Here is a 16,592-nt window from a genome sequence, read left to right as displayed (position 1 = left end):
AGAGCATAAATTAATCATAACTAACAGCTTGGTTCAAGAATCATAAAAGAAGGTTGTATACATGGAAGATCCCTGGAGATACTAAAAGGTATCAGATAGATTATATAATGGTAAGACAGAGATTTAGGAACTAGGTTTTAAATTGTAAGACGTTTCCAGGGGCAGATGTGGACTCTGACCACAACCTATTGGTTATGAACTGTAGATTAAAACTGAAGAAACTGCAAAAAGGTGGGAATTAAAGGAGATGGGACCTTGATAAACTGACTAAACCAGAGGTTGTACAGAGTTTCAGGGAGAGCATAAGGGAACAATTGACAGGAATGGGGGAAAGAAATACAGTAGAAGAAGAATGGATAGCTCTGAGGGATGAAGTAGTGAAGGCAGCAGACGATCAAGTAGGTAAAAAGCCGAGGGCTAGTAGAAATTCTTGGGTAACAGAAGAAATATTGAATTTAATTGATGAAAGCAGAAAATATAAAAATGCAGTAAATGAAGCAGGCAAAAAGGAATACAAACGTCTCAAAAATGAGATCGACAGGAAGTGCAAAATGCCTAAGCAGGGATGGCTAGAGGACTAATGTAAGGATGTAGAGGCTTATCTCACTAGGGGTAGGATAGATACTGTCCACAGGAAACTTAGAGAGACCTTTGGAGAAAAGAGAGCCACTTGTATGAATATCAAGAGCTCAGATGGAAACCCAGTTCTAAGCAAAGAAGGGAAAGCAGAAAGGCGGAAGCAGTATATAGAGGGTCTATACAAAAGCGATGTACTTGAGGACAATATTATGGAAATGGAAGAGGATGTAGATGAAGATGAAATGGAAGATAAGATACTGCGTGAAGAGTTTGATAATGCACTGAAAGACCTGAGTCGAAACAAGGCCCCGGGAGTAGACAACATTCCATTAGAACTACTGACGGCCTTGGGAGAGTCAGTCATGACAAAACCCTACCATCTGGTGAGCAAGATGTATGAGACAGGCGAAATACCCTCAAACTTCAAGAAGAATATAATAATTCCAATCCCAAAGAAAGCAGGTGTTGACAGATGTGAAAATTACCGAACTATCAGTTTAATAAGTCATGGCTGCAAAATACTAACACGAATTCTTTACAGACGAATGGAAACACTGGTAAAAGCTGACCTCAGATCAGTTTGTATTCCGTAGAAATGTTGGAACACATGAGGCAATACTGACCTTACGACTTATCTTAGAAGAAAGATTAAGGAAAGGTAAATCTACGTTTCTAGCATTTGTAGACTTAGAGAAAGCTTTTGACGATGTTGACTGGAATACTCTCTTTCAAATTCGAAAGGTGGCAGGGGTAAAATACAGGGAGGGAAGGCTATTTACAATTTGTACAGAAACCAGATGGCAGTTATAAGAGTCGACGGGCATGAAAGGGAAGCAGTGGTTGGGAAGGGAGTGAGACAGGGTTGTAGTATCTCCCCGATGTTATTCAATCTGTATATTGAGCAAGCAGTGAAGGAAACAAAAGAAAAATTCGGAGTAGGTATTAAAATCCAGGGACAAGAAATAAAAACTTTGAGGTTCGCCGATGACATTGTAATTCTGTCAGAGACAGCAAAGGATTTGGAAGAGCAGTTGAACGGAATGGATACTGTCTTGAAAGGAGGATGTAAGATGAACATCAACAAAAGCAAAACGAGGATAATGGAATGTAGTCAAATTAAGTCTGGTGATGCTGAGGGAATTAGATTAGGAAATGAGACACTTAAAGTGGTAAAGGTGTTTTGCTATTTGGGAAGCAAAATAACTGTTGATGGTCGAAGTATAGAGGATATAAAATGTAGACTGGCAATAGCAAGGAAAGCGTTTCTGATGAAGAGGAATTTGTTAACATCGAGTATAGATTTAAGTGTCAGGAAGTCGTTTCTGAAAGTATTTGTATGGAGTGTAGCCATTTATGAAAGTGAAACGTGGACGATAAATAGTTTAGACAAGAAGAGAATAGAAGCTTTAGAAATGTGGTGCTACAGAAGAATGCTGAAGATTAGATGGGTAGATCACGTAACTAATGAGGAGGTATTGAATAGAATAAGGGAGAAGAGGAGTTTGTGGCACAACTTGACAAGAAGAAGGGACCGGTTGGTAGGACATGTTCTGCGGCATCAAGGGATCACAAAATTAGCATTGGAGGGCAGCGTGGAGGGTAAAAATCGTAGAGGGGGACCAAGAGATGAATACACTAAGCAGATTTAGAAGGATGTAGGTTGCAGTAAGTACTGGGAGATGAAGAACCTTGCACAGGATAGAGTAGCATGGTGAGCTGCATGAAACCAGCCTCAGGACTGAAGACCACTACTACTGCTACTATTCTGAATGTTTTCTATGTCTTTTTTCCTGTTTGAAATTAGTGTCTCTGATCCATATAGGCATTCTGGTTTTATGACGGTACTGTAATGTCGTAGTTTTGCGTGCTTGGAGACACATTTTTTATTGTAGATATTTTGAGTGAGTCGATAAGCAATGTCCGTCTTTCGGCATCTGACTTCGTTGGCTTTCGTTTCCATTCCATTTTCCTGAATCGTTTCACCGAGATATTTAAATTTTGGGACTCGTTTAATTGTGCCGTACTTTGTCTCCATGAATTTTGTTGCTTGTTTGTTGCAAGTCAAATATTCTGTCTTTTCAAAAGATAGTTGCAGGCTGACTTTTCCCGCAGTTTCTTTCAGGAGTTCAATCTGTTTTTTGACTGTTGAAACATCGCGAGTTAAGTTGGCTAGATCGTCTGCAAATGCTAAGCAATCTACTGTCAATTTTCCTCTGCCGAGATTAATCGATTGGTCAACCTTGAGGACTGATTTCAGTTTGCGCCATTCTTGTATCACCTTTTCAAGGACGCAGTTGCACAGTAATGGAGAGATTCCATCTCCTTGTCTTACTCCTGTTTTGATCGGAAAAGGTTCAGAGAGTTCCCCCATAAATTTGACTTTATTATTATTATTATTATTATTAGTAGTAGTAGTAGTAGTAGTAGTACATAAAATTAATAATAATATTAATGGTAAGGGCTAGACACATAGCATTGGTAGCCTGAAGTTTTCCAATTTCTATCAGTTTAGAAGTAAGGGAGTCCAGCAAACAAGTGATTTACCAACAGTGTGTATAGTGCACGCATTTTAATTGGGAGTGAGGTGTGAGTGAAGCAGTGCCACCAGAGAGAGGACTGGAGAAGAGGAAGCACATTTTGTAACAAGTGTCTACCATCAATATGGATAGTTAGTTCCCTTTTCTGAGGGTGTCTCAAAGGAAAGTTTATATTTGATGTGTCAAAATAAAATAGAGATTGAAGCCTTTTGACAAAATCTTTATTGTTGCAATATACAGTTAAGGAATTTACTTCTTAAAAATGTCATATAAATGCAAGCCAGCACGCCTGTGGCACCAATTTAAACGACGAACAAACGTTTGCAGGGTGGGTAGCCATGTAGACACTGGGACGGCTGTCACTTCGCTATGGATATTTTCTATCACTTGCTCCAGAGAAGTCAGATTATTGCCATACACTTTATATTTGACATATCCCCATAAGAAAAAATCCATGGGGCTCAAATCTGGACTGCTTGGGGGCAAATTTCACGAACTCATAGAACATATGCTTTGGATGTGTGTGCTGTGATTGTCTTGCTGAAACCATGTTCTTTGACTATAACTAGGAAAGTTTTGCAATTCAGGCATCAAAAAGTCATTTAACATTGTCACATAACGTTCCAAAGTGACTGTAACTGCACGACTGCTCTCGTCCTTGAAAGAGTATGGGGCATTTATTTCTCGAGCCGACATTGCAGCAAATACAGCAACTTTTGGTGAATGTAGGGGTTTCTCATGCTTCTCTTTAGGATTCGTTGCACTCCGGTAGCGGCAGTTTTCCTTATTCACGTGTCTGTTCGGGTGAAAACAAGCCTCGTCAGAAAACAAGATGTTGTTAAACGAAGCCCTCTCAAGTCCATCGTTAACGAACTGCAGCCTATATCTGGCATCTTGAAGCATTAATTCTTGTAGCAACTGGATTTTGTAAGTATGTAGTTTAAGGTTTTTTTTTTGCAGAATTTGGTGCAATGATTCCAAGATGAGATTTTCACTCTGCAGCGGAGTGTGCGCTGATATGAAACTTCCTGGCATATTAAAACTGTGTGCCGGACCGAGACTCGAACTCGGGACCTTTGCCTTTCGCGGGAAAGTGCTCTACCAACGGAGCTACCCAAGCACGACTCACGCCCCGTCCTCACAGCTTTACTTCTGCCAGTACCTCGTCTCCTGCCTTCCAAACTTTACAGAAGCTCTCCTGCGAACCTTGAAGAACTAGCACTTCCGAAAGAAAGAATATTGCGGAGACATGGCTTAGCCGCAGCCGGGGGATGTTTCCAGAATGAGATTTTCACTCTGCAACGGAGTGTGCGCTGATATGAAACTTCTTGGCAGATTAAAACTGTGTGCCAGACCGAGACTCGAACTCGGGACCTTTGCCTTTCGCGGGCAAGTGCTGTACGAACTGAGCTACCCAATGGTGCAATGGTGATCTACGCACATTTAAGGAATTTGCACTTTTACGGCTGGAGAGGTTAGGATCGTCACGAGCAGACCGATTTACTCTCTCCACGGATTCGCCCGTTTTTGATGATATCGGTCGCCCAGACTTCGGTTTCGCCAATGTTAAATCATTCTGCTCAAACGTTTTAATTCATTTCCAGATAAGGTGAACACTTGAAGCGTCATTCACATATGCAGTCCACGATAACTGCAAAATTTCCCATGTGCTATAGTTGCCGAATCACCGTTTTGTAAAATTCTCGCACACAGAACGTGCGGTCCACTCCCAAGAAGCGCTCCATGTCGACGGTATTCCTAGAGGCCATGCAATCGATGAACTTACACCCACTCTTCTCGGAGTTGTTATGTACGCGCAGAGAGGTCTTCAAATATAAACTTTCTTTAGAGATTTCCTGTACGTACCATTCGCAATGCACCGACACTTGCTTCTTAATTCATACAATAGGTTGTTGGAAACGAGCAGTACCAATTGTCTCAATGACTCACTTAGCTGCTAATTCTGATGATGGTGTGGGTAGTGGGTGGAGAGGGAACCACTGCCTTAAGAAGAGCTATGAGCATTTCATCATTTTCGATATTCTGAAACCAATCTCTTCTACTGCAAGCTCTTTGCTTCCCATAATTTCACATGCGATAGTATGGACAAAAAAAAAAAAAAATTAGAGTAAGTATTGGAGCTTCGCCTTTCGCGGGCAAGTCCCTCAGTGCTACGGCATCACCAGAAGACCATGCACACCTGCCACCGCCAGCACCGAGTTCGCCGCGGGAATTACTGCCTCGGCGCCAGCCGCCATCCAACTCCTGTCACCTGGCAGCGGGTCGAATCCCGAGCACAGAAGTGTCCACGCGGCGATGTGGTGACGCGTGCGAGGCCGAGGGGCCGCCCCATCGTCGACGGAGAAGTATCGCACTGCCGACATCACGGCCGTGGCTGTTGTCGGCAACGTAGGGTGCCCACGCAGCATCGCGTCACCGGCGCCCATACGCCAGTGCTGGCCAGAGTCAACAGAGTGAGTCGACTTCCGCCTTGCTGAGCCGCGACAAAGCTTGCACCGAAGCCGAATAAAGCATTCTTTACTGTCAGCAGTGTTCTCGCTCGGCGCTCCAGCATGTTTACCCTCACCACCGCCACTCACCTCCCCAAGTGCAACTGCACTCCTCAGAAGGAACCATCACATAGGCTCAGTCGTGGGCAAAGCAGGCAGCAGACTTGGGTTTATTGAAGAGTACTGGGGAAACGCAATCACTCTACAAAAGAGATTGCTTACAAGTAACTTGTGCTAACTGTCCAAGGGTATTGCGTAAGTCAGCGACGTAGGGTGCCAAAGACGACTAACATGGGATGTTGAACGTATACAGAGAAGGGCAGCGTGAATGGTCACAGGTGAGTTTGCTCTGTGGGAGAGTGTGACAGGGGTGCTGAATACACAGACTGTCGAAGATAAAAGTAAACAATTCCGTGAAAGCCAACTCAGAAACTCTAAGGCACCTGCTTTCAAGTGATGAATCCAGGAATACACTACAGCCCCCAAAGGGGTCGTGAGGACAAGATTGGAGTAATTACAGCATGCACAGAGGCATTTAAGCAATCATTCTTCCCACATTCCGTATGTGAATGGAATAGGAAGAAGCCCTAATAACTGTTACAATGGGACGTACTCTCTGCCAAGTACACTACTGGCCATTAAAGTTGCTACACCACGAAGATGACGTGCTACAGACGCGAAATTTAACCGACAGAAAGAAGATGCTGTGATATGCAAATGATTAGCTTTTAAGAGCATTCACTCAAGGTTGGCGCCGGTAGCGACACCTACAACGTGCTGACATGAGGAAAGTTTCCAACCGATTTCTCATACACAAACAGCAGTTGACCGGCGTTGCCTGGTGAAACGTTGTTGTGATGCCTCGTGTAAGGAGGAGAAATGCGTACCATCACGTTTCTGACTATCAAGGTCGGATTGTAGCCTATCGCGATTGCGGTTTGTCCTATCGCGACATTGCTGCTCACGTTGGCCGAGATCCAATGAGTGTTAGAAGAATATGGAATCGATGGGTTCAGGAGGGTAATACAGAACGCCGTGCTGGATCCCAGCGGCCTCGTATCACTAGCAGTCGAGATGACAGGCATCTTATCCGCATGGCTTTAACGGATCGTGCAGCCACGTCTCGATCCCTGAGTCAACAGATGGGGACGTTTGCAAGACAACAACCATCTGCACGGACAGTTCGACGACGTTTGCAGCAGCATGAACTATCAGCTAGGAGACCATGACTGCGGTTACCCTTGACGCTGCATCACAGACAGGAGCACCTGCGATTGCATACTCAACGACGAACCTGGGTGCACGAATGGCAAAACGTCATTTTTTCGGATGAATCCAGGTTCTGTTTACAGCATCATGATGGCCGCATCCGTCTTTGGCGACATCGCGGTGAACGCACATTGGAAGCGTGTATTCGTCATCTCCATACTGGCATATCACTCGGCGTGATGGTATGGGGTGCCATTGGTTACACGTTCCGGCACCTCTTGTTCTCATTGATGGCACTTTGAACATTGGACGTTACATTTCAGATGTGTTACGACCTATGTCTCTACCCTTCATTCGATCCCTGCGAAACCCTATATTTCAGCAGGATAATGCACGACCGCATGTTGCAGGTCCTATACGGGCCTTTCTGGATACAGAAAATGTTCAACTGCTACCCTGGCCAGCACATTCTCCATATCTCTCACCAATTGAAAACGTCTGGTCAATGGTGGCCGAGCAACTGGCTCGTCAGAATTGTGTGGTATTGTGTTGAAGCTGCATGGGCAGCTGTACCTGTACACGCCATCCAAGCTCTGTTTGACTCAATGCCCAGGCGTATCAAGGCCGTTATTACGGCCAGAGGTGGTTGTTCTGGGTACTGATTTTTCAGGATCTATGCACCCAAATTGCGTGAAAATGTAATCACATGTCAGTTCTAGTATAATATATTTGTCCAACGAATACCAGTTTATCATCTGCATTTCTTCTTGGTGTAGCAATTTTAACGGCCAGTAGTGTATTTCACAATGACTTTATGAATGTAGATTTACGAACTCTGTGAAAGACACTGTTTTTTATTTAACAACTATGCGTACTGGTGATCCGCCATTGACAGCACTGCATCCGTAACAATCTCCCAACTAATCGTACTGTTTGACATTGTTGATATCTCGATTGGTTTCTGAACTACTTTTGTTGCGGGATACATGAGACAGATACTCATGTATACTCCTTGAAAGAGTATGGGGCAATTATTTCTCGAGCCGACATTGCAGCAAATACAGCAACTTTTGGTGAATGTAGGGGTTTCTCATGCTTCTCTTTAGGATTCGTTGCACTCCGGTAGCGGCAGTTTTCCTTATTAACGTGTCTGTGCAATATTCTGCAATTTGTGATTTTCCTGAACAAGGTGAAAATGGAAATAAGTCTGAAAAACGTCTGAAAATGAATAACAAACCTATGGATTTGTTGATCTAGCTTGAAGGCAGTGTTATGAATGGTCTCCCACTTCAAAAGTGTTCATCAATCAGCTGAAGATACCGCTTTTCGAGGACGACTTTAGAAGTCGTCTGGTGGCCTTCGCATTCAGAGAACGATCGCATCATTCACAGACAAGTTGATAAGGAACTACAGAACAGGTTGTAATCTCAACTGATTTATTTCTTGTGATTTTAATCGAGAAAGTGAACATACATTGACTTACAGTAAAGTTTGGTCCGCAGTTGATCGTAGAGTGGAACGAACATCGAGTGAATATTTACCAGGAACTCTTGGAGTAAGTTGAGGACGATGAAACATTAATTCAAAGAATTATCACAGGAAACGAGTGTTCGGTTTATGGCTATGAGATTGATATAAAAATCCACCCAGCACAATGAGCTGCCAAATGATCGGCTCGCACGAGAAAGACTTAAGTCTTTATCCAATGTCAAAGTGATATCCGAATTTATTATCGGCCTGAATAGACCTATGATCTGAAAACTTTATATCAAGGTCAGAGTGTCAGTTGTTGTCGTTACAAAAGGTTGTTTGACAAAAACAAACAAAAAGGAAACGGCAGCTGTGTGGCAAGAGAATTTGCTGTTCGGCCACCAAGAAAAAGACATCTGCCCGCCCAGTTTTCTCAGTTCGCGAGTGTCGTGGCAAAATTCAGAGGACCGTCGTCTCTCAACCAACCTATTCCCCAGTCTTATTTCTAAAATTGAAATCGATGCTGAAAGGATGGCATTTCTACATCAATGACGACGTAAAATATAATTCTTCAGTCATCAAAGAAAACTTGGTAAAGTGAAGAGACCGCTTGGATAAGCTTGTGATTAGTGGAGAGGATCCTTGCACGATACAAAGACTAAAGATTTGCGTGTTGGGCAGAAGTAATGTCAAAAAGCTTGGTCGTTTCTTCAGCAGTTATGTTAGGAAATAAACACATTTCTTCCATAGTATACCACATTTTTATTCATTGGGTGTTCTTTGTTAATTAAACTTGTTCCGACATGGTCGAACACTATTTCAGTATATATAATACAACCAGTTACAAACCGTCAAATATTTGAGCTTGTCCTGTGCTTTATGTGAGATGAAGGATCTGTCTGTAAAAGATTAACTCATTCAATCGCTACAATTAAAGTAACACGCATTCCACTTCAAAAATAACAACGCAATGGTGTTCCTTTTGCAATGCTACAATGAGCTCGAAATCACATGACTTTCTCTACTGATAGCATTAAAACGATTTTGTAACTAACAATACTACTTTTTTTTATTTCCATACGCTGACTATCAACTGGGTTACATTTATTTCCTTGGTGTCTTCTCAAGTAAGTGTGTTGATACTCAATTCAGTTATGTAGTTCAAGAGACCCTGTCTCATTTAAGTGCAGTGCCAAGTTGTGTGGAATGTGTAAATGCAGAGTTTTGTTATTAGATTAACAAAGGTAAACATGATGGCCAAGGGACACTGTACATGTGAGAAACAGCAGAGATAAAGATCACTGCCTACAACTACTAGACCTAACATCTGTTATTAAGTAACAAAACAAAATTCACTCACAGAAGATGGCAACAGTTGTTCTTGTCCACCAAATCAACAATATTGCCATGTGTGGACATTGAAGCGTCCACATTTCACTACCTACAGTGAAAAACAATCTTAAGCTTAAAATCTGTCGTCCATCTACGTAGACGTTCTGAAAATGACTTATCAGTACTTTTAACATTTGATAAAAAGAAAAATAAGAAACAAAAGTGTGACTATACAGTCTTAAACTGCATACATTTTACCACAGGGTTCAATTCCTCATATAGGTATCTGTAGATAAGGGAATATTCCCTACATTCTTGATGGTAAGTAGCCTGAATTTGGAAATCAATGTGTAGAGGCTACATTCCTATTCCAACGAAACTACACAACATTTTTAATATATATTACTAGCTCAAAATTGTTGTCCTATTGTCGCTGTAAGATGCAGCGGAATTATATATACGGTGTGGTAGGTAGTCTTTTGTTTATCGAATACAGGCATTGCTTTCAGGGAGAATAGCGACTGTAAGAAATGAAACTGTGTAGCAGCGACAAGTCACACATAATTTTCTTTTTCTTTCTCAGAAATTCAGCAGCCAGCGGCCACATGTTACCCGTCGCTGGTTGTGTAAAGGCCAACATCTGACGATATGCTTTAACGTCTGACCGTCGACTACTGAATTTCGGAAGAAGATCGCGTCCGACGAGCGAAAACGCGAAAACGGTTGTATGAGATTTGTGGCTGCTCCACGAGTTTGTTTTGTTTATTTGTTTACCGTATCCACTGCAACATCATTGTCAATCACTGCAGTTCCGTGTTATGTCGTTCTGTGTGCTAAATAAATCGTCATTTTTGAAATGAGCGACTTCATGGTAAACCCACCCTCAAACGACCGCGGCATAGAAACGTCGCGTATTCTAAAATTCTAAATAAATTATAGCAAAGCACTGCATTTTAAAGTATTGATATTTCTCTCCCTTTCCAGCCTCCTTAGTACGATCTTCCCTTCTCCTTCAACGTGAAAACGGCGATATTGCAGGCAGATAAATGCGTAATTCATCTTCACCATTAATTGAGTCTCTAATTTAGCTATTGACAAAAGGTTGCTTTCGGATCCTAGCGTTTTCACGTGGCTGAGATTTTTTCTGGAGCAGCACTGGAATGAAATATAAAAAACACGAAACTGACAACTTTGAACAGGTTTCCGTAGTTTTCATTCAGACGAAAAGATTTCATCCGCTTAGCAGACGTTAGCTTAAAGAAGTTCTCGCCCTCCTTGAGAAAAGTGTTTAATTGCACACATTATTCGAAATAAAATCCTCGCCAATACGAAGTTAATTAATATTGAGAAGTGACTTTTGTGAATTCTGAATCTAAGGGCCATTTTCCTGTTAATCAAACTGGTTTGAAAACTTCGTACATACTCTCTTCAATGTTAAATCGTTCGTCATGATAGTTTGTACCACGGTGCAAGTAACTGGCCGTTTCTGTTTTGGATGTTCTGACGCCATCACCATTTACTGACTTGTAGACGACCGAGGATGGCACAGAACCATGAAACAGATCCTGCAGTCTTTGTTTCAGAGATGTTCCAAAGTGGTTCGTAGGGTCAAATATGTTGGTTATAAGCGCATAACCAGATTGAAATCTTCCATTTAGTGATGCAAAATAACCATCAATGTTCACTGTAAAGCCTAGATATGCAAAAGATAAATAACCTAGGAAAAATTGTCTGAGTAACTTCGGTGTGTGTACTGAGAGAGGAAGCACGGTTTGATTGGTTCGAAGTTCAACGCTATTCCCTCTATGGCCGGAATGAAAAACAGCCAGTATGCTGATACGTGTTTCAAAATCTCCTGCTATTCGGTATCCATCCAAGCACAAAATTCCTTTAGTTCACCGAATCTTTTAGTAGGCCGACGCAAAACAAGACGTATTTCTCAATAACATTGGCTTCTGAACCAATTCAAAGAGCATTTGCTGCTTGCTTTGTGGAGTTATTAAAAATATTATTGTTACAGGGTGACAGTTATTGAACTATACGAAAAAAAAGTTATTTAGTTACAATTTACAGCGTGCACACACTTTATTCAGCATGTGACCGTCGCTACAGATATTCGGTTTTGGGTTATGACATGTTTGATATGCCTGCCGTAATTGGCGATGATGTGGCGCTGACGATTAGCGAAATTCTGCATGACCCGTTGAACTGTCGGAGCATCGATGCTGTCGATAACCTCCTGAATGGCTGTTTTCAGCTCAGCAATGGTTTTGGGGTCATTGCTGTACACCTTGTCTTTAATATAGTCCCACAAAAAAGAGTCGCATACGTTCAGATCCGGAGAATATGGCGGCCAATTGGGGCCCATGCCAGCGGCCTCTGGACACCCCAGGATGCGGTGCCCAAAGTGCTCCCACAGAACATCCCACACTCTCCTGCTTCTATGGGGTTGAGCTCCGGCTTGCATGAACCACATCTTTTCGAAATCAGCGTCACTTTGGATAATAGGATGAAACCATCTTCCAAAAACTTCACGTACCGTCACCGTAGTCACCGTGCCATCAAGGAATATCGCACCGATTATTCCGTGACTGGACATTGAGGGTGAAGAGACTTCTCGATCGCTAAATGCGGATTCCCGGTCTCCCAAATGTGCCAGTTTTGCTTATTGGTGAACCCATCCAAATGAAAGTGGGCTTCGTCGCTAAACCAAACCAACATGCGCATACTAATTCCCATCACGCTCCACGGCCAAGCGTGCAATTTGAACGTCGTAACCAAAACCGTTCGGAAGTCATGACGATTTTATTTCATATAGTTCAATAATTGTCTCCCTGTACATGCCTCAGCATTAAAGTTTGGATTTTCTTTGCGTACCTCGACGTATGCACTTTGTTCTTCCCAAAATTAACAGAGGCGTTGTCAGCAGAGAAATTGCTGATACTCTTCACCATAAAGATGCTTTGGTAAGCTGACTTCTACTTACTGCCGCAACTGAGTCAGTCATTTCACTACTACTGCTATAAAATGAGAAGTTTTGTGCACACACCTTCTTCACAAAAAAAAAAAAACTTCCTTCTGAGGAAAGATTTAATGTGTCCTTTTTTGGATGTATCCGAAGAAACAGAATAATAAAACGAGATGTCCAACCGCTTAAGTGCTCGTTAATATAGATCCATTAGTGACAAAATCATTTTCGTTGCCTTGGTGGCTCCATACAAATACTATTCAGATATTTCTGAATCTGGCAACAACCGTGAGAACAAAATTGCTACAGCAATCTCCAGAAACATACCTATGGCTATGTTTAGCTGAGGGAAACACAAAGGATGTTTCCGCAGCTATTACGTGCTCTTTCTTGGTCTACACTCTTATGAGAGATAAAAAATAGAATTTTCTTTTCATCTGCTTTTTCGAAAAGAACTTTTGTGTGTTGCAGTGTGTGCGCGTGTTTTTTTAACTCATTTTCGCCTCCATGAGGAACACTGAAATATGAGGGCCACACAGTACAGTGAGCATCATGATCATATTTACGCTTTCAAAGCCACGAGTAAGCTTCGCACCAATCACTATGGAACTAATGACGAAACGATGCTGCTTAAAACGAGAAAACCATTTTCTTGTCGCGCTCCGATCAGTGACACTATCCCCGTACAAGGCGCAAATATTTCTGGCTGCCTCCGTTGCTGTCTCCCCTCTACTGAAGTCATACAGAAGAACATTTCGGAACTGTTCCAATTCCTTCACCTGGCCCTCCTCTTTCTAGCGTCCACAGCTCCACTCACTATCTGCAAATGACAACATGTAAACTCAAATAGCAACAGCGAACTACAAATTAGAAACGGCAATCGATAACTAAACCCCTAGCAACCGGAATACTAATAGAAGACACCATTGTGGAAGTTCTAGAATCATTCTCACGTTTTCTTATGTGAGGAAAGACAGCTGAGGGTATATCAAAAGATTTTCAACAGCAGCTGGAAAAAGGTGGGCTGAATATGGTGTTGTGCAAAGCTCAAAGTAGGGCAATGATGCGACAATTACAAAGAAAAATACGAGAATCAATACAGAAACTCTGTTCAAGCCCTGTGTTAATCATTTCTTAAATTTTTGCGCAGTGCATGCATTCTCATGTGGTCCCTCTAGCTTCACCTGCGTCGGAACTGTAGAGAAGTAATATCGTTCTTCTCGTCTTCTACAAGGTGATCCAAAAGTGCGCTGGCATTAGAAAGTTCAGTACTTCACGGAATAGTGTATGTAGAGAGATAAAAATTGACAAACATGCTTGATATGACGTGGGGTGTCATTGAAACCGAAACAAGTGCCCAAAATGCCTAGCAGATGGCGCTTCATACGAAAGAAAGGCAATAATTAGCATAAGAAATGATGTTTAGCAAACACTGTATTCTTTATAACAAATGCTCAACATGTCGGCCATCAAAAATACCTGTAGTCGGAGGAAAATGTTGGTGAACAGCGCCGTACAGCATACCAGTTGGTGCTTACTCAATCATGACTGACACACATCAAAAAGTTTTGCATCACCTCGTTTCCGCGAGTTGCGGAACTTGTACCGAAAACTGGAACAGAGATCAACATAAACATCATTTCCGCCCTTTTTATTGCTCATGAAAACCACACATGGCATGTTGTACCACCATACAGCGAGACCTTTAGAGGTGGTGGTCCAGACTGTTGTACACAACGGTACTTCTAATACCCAGTAGCATGTCCTCTTGCATTGATGCATGCCTGTATTCGTCGTGGCATACTATCCACAAGTTCATCAAGGCTCTGTTGGTCCAGATTGTCCCACTCATCAACGGCGAATCGATTTAGATCCCTCAGAGTGGTTGGTGGGTCGCGTCGTCCATAAACAGCCCTTTTCAATCTATCCCAGGCTAGTTCGATAGGGTTCATGTCTGGAGATCATGCTGGCCACTCTAGTCGAGCTATGTTGTTATACTGAAGGAAATCATTAACAAGATGTCCATGATGGGGGCGCGAATTGTTGTCCATGAAGACGAATGCCTCGCCAATATGCTGACGATTTGGTTGCGCTATCGGTCGGAAGATGGCATTCACATATCGTACAGCCGTTACGGCGCATTCCATGACCACCAGCGGTGTACATCGGCCCCACATAATGCCACCCCAAAACAGCAGGGAATCCCCACCTTGCTGCACTCGCTGGACAGTGTGTCTAAGGAGCTCAGCCTGACCGGGTTGCCTCCAAGCACGTTTCCGACGATTGTCTGGTTGAAGGCATATGCGACACTCATCGGTGAAGAGAACATGATGCCAATCCTGAGCGGTCCGTTCAGCATGTTGCTGGGCCCGTCTGTACCGCGCTGCATACTGTCTTGGTTGCAAAGGCGGACCTCGCCATGGACGTCGGGAGTGAAGTTGCGCATCGTGCAGGCTATTGCGCACAGTTTGAGTCGTAACAAGCATTATTCAATATGATGGCGTTGCTGTCTGGGTTCATCCGAGCCATAATCCGTAGGTAGCCGTCATCCACTGCAGTAGTAGCCCTTGGGCGGCCTGAGCGAGGCATGTCATAGACAGTTCCTGTCTCTCTGTATCTCCTCCATGTCAGCACAACATCGCTTGGGTTCACTCCGAGATGCCTGGACACTTCCCTTGTTGAGAGTCCGTCCTGGCACAAAGTAACAATGCGGACGCGATCGAACCGCGGTATTGAGCGTCTAGGCATGGTTGAACCGCAGACAACACGAGCCGAGTACCTCCTTCCTGGTGGAATGACTGACACTGACCGGCTGTCGGACCCCCTCCGTCTAATAGGTGCTTCTCATGCATGGTTGTTTAAATCTTTGGGCGGGTTTAGTGACATCTCTGATCAGTTAAAGGGACTGTGTCTGTGAAACAATATCCACAGTCAACGTCTATCTTCAGAAGTTCTGGGAACCGGGGTGACGCAAAACTGTTTGTGATGTGTGTATTACACATCAGTTATCGGGAACACGGTGACGTTACTGTAAACAAATACAGTAGTGACTAACAAGTGAGTATGAGGTCTCATAAGGCCAATGATGTTTACGGCATTCGGCGCCACACATACCGCCTGCCATGTAATCACAACATTGGCTGCTAGTGGCAACAGGGACGGGACTGGACGTATCCAGTGGTGAGAATAGCATGAGGCTACGAAGCGTAGTTGAACTGCTTAGTCGACGAGTAACTCACAACAGTGCTACTGGTGCTGATACAAAGCAGAGCAATGGCAACGATAAACAAAGAAAACTTCAGCTGCTGAAGTTGACAATTAGTCATGGAGGAACTCAAGGAATTTTGCAGAGTGAGAAAAAAGTGGCAGATAAAATATCAGTATTTCTCCAAGATGTCTGTGCAGCGTATGGTGGCGTATATGCTCGGCTGTGCGGACAACGTATGAGAGGAGTACAACGATGACGATACGTGCTTAACAAGTGAAAGCGATATTGAAACATGTGTCGAACCACGTAGATCATCACCCTTGTCGCACGGGGAGCCACAAATCCCGTCTCCAGTGAAATGTAGTAAAGGAGAACCGTTGTCGTAAGAGCAGGTACAAAGCATAATTACGTAGATGGAAGATCATCGGCAGCATTGCAAAAAAAAACAATTATGAACAAATTTCGAATGAGTCGCGACAATATCACTGTGTAGTGGGTAAGAAAAACTGTGAATGTTCAAGGGCGGACAAGAATCCCTTGTTACAAAAAGTGGTGTTTGCGCGTTTCAAGGATACTCTATACAATTTACAGGATGCGAATGATTCTGACTTACTACAATATACAGTGAGTTAATAAGGAGCAGATGCTGCAGGAAATAAAAAGGTGTTGTAAGCATCTGCATGCAGTCGATATGAGGATGGACGTTGCTGCCAGATGAACAAACCAAAAAATCCTTTAGTTTGTAAGTAAACAGGACTTACGTGAATAATTACCCTGCA

The sequence above is a fragment of the Schistocerca serialis genome, chromosome 6, assembly GCF_023864345.2.
Source record: "Schistocerca serialis cubense isolate TAMUIC-IGC-003099 chromosome 6, iqSchSeri2.2, whole genome shotgun sequence".
NCBI lineage: Eukaryota > Metazoa > Arthropoda > Insecta > Orthoptera > Acrididae > Schistocerca > Schistocerca serialis.
Note: the sequence above shows the minus strand (reverse complement) of the source record.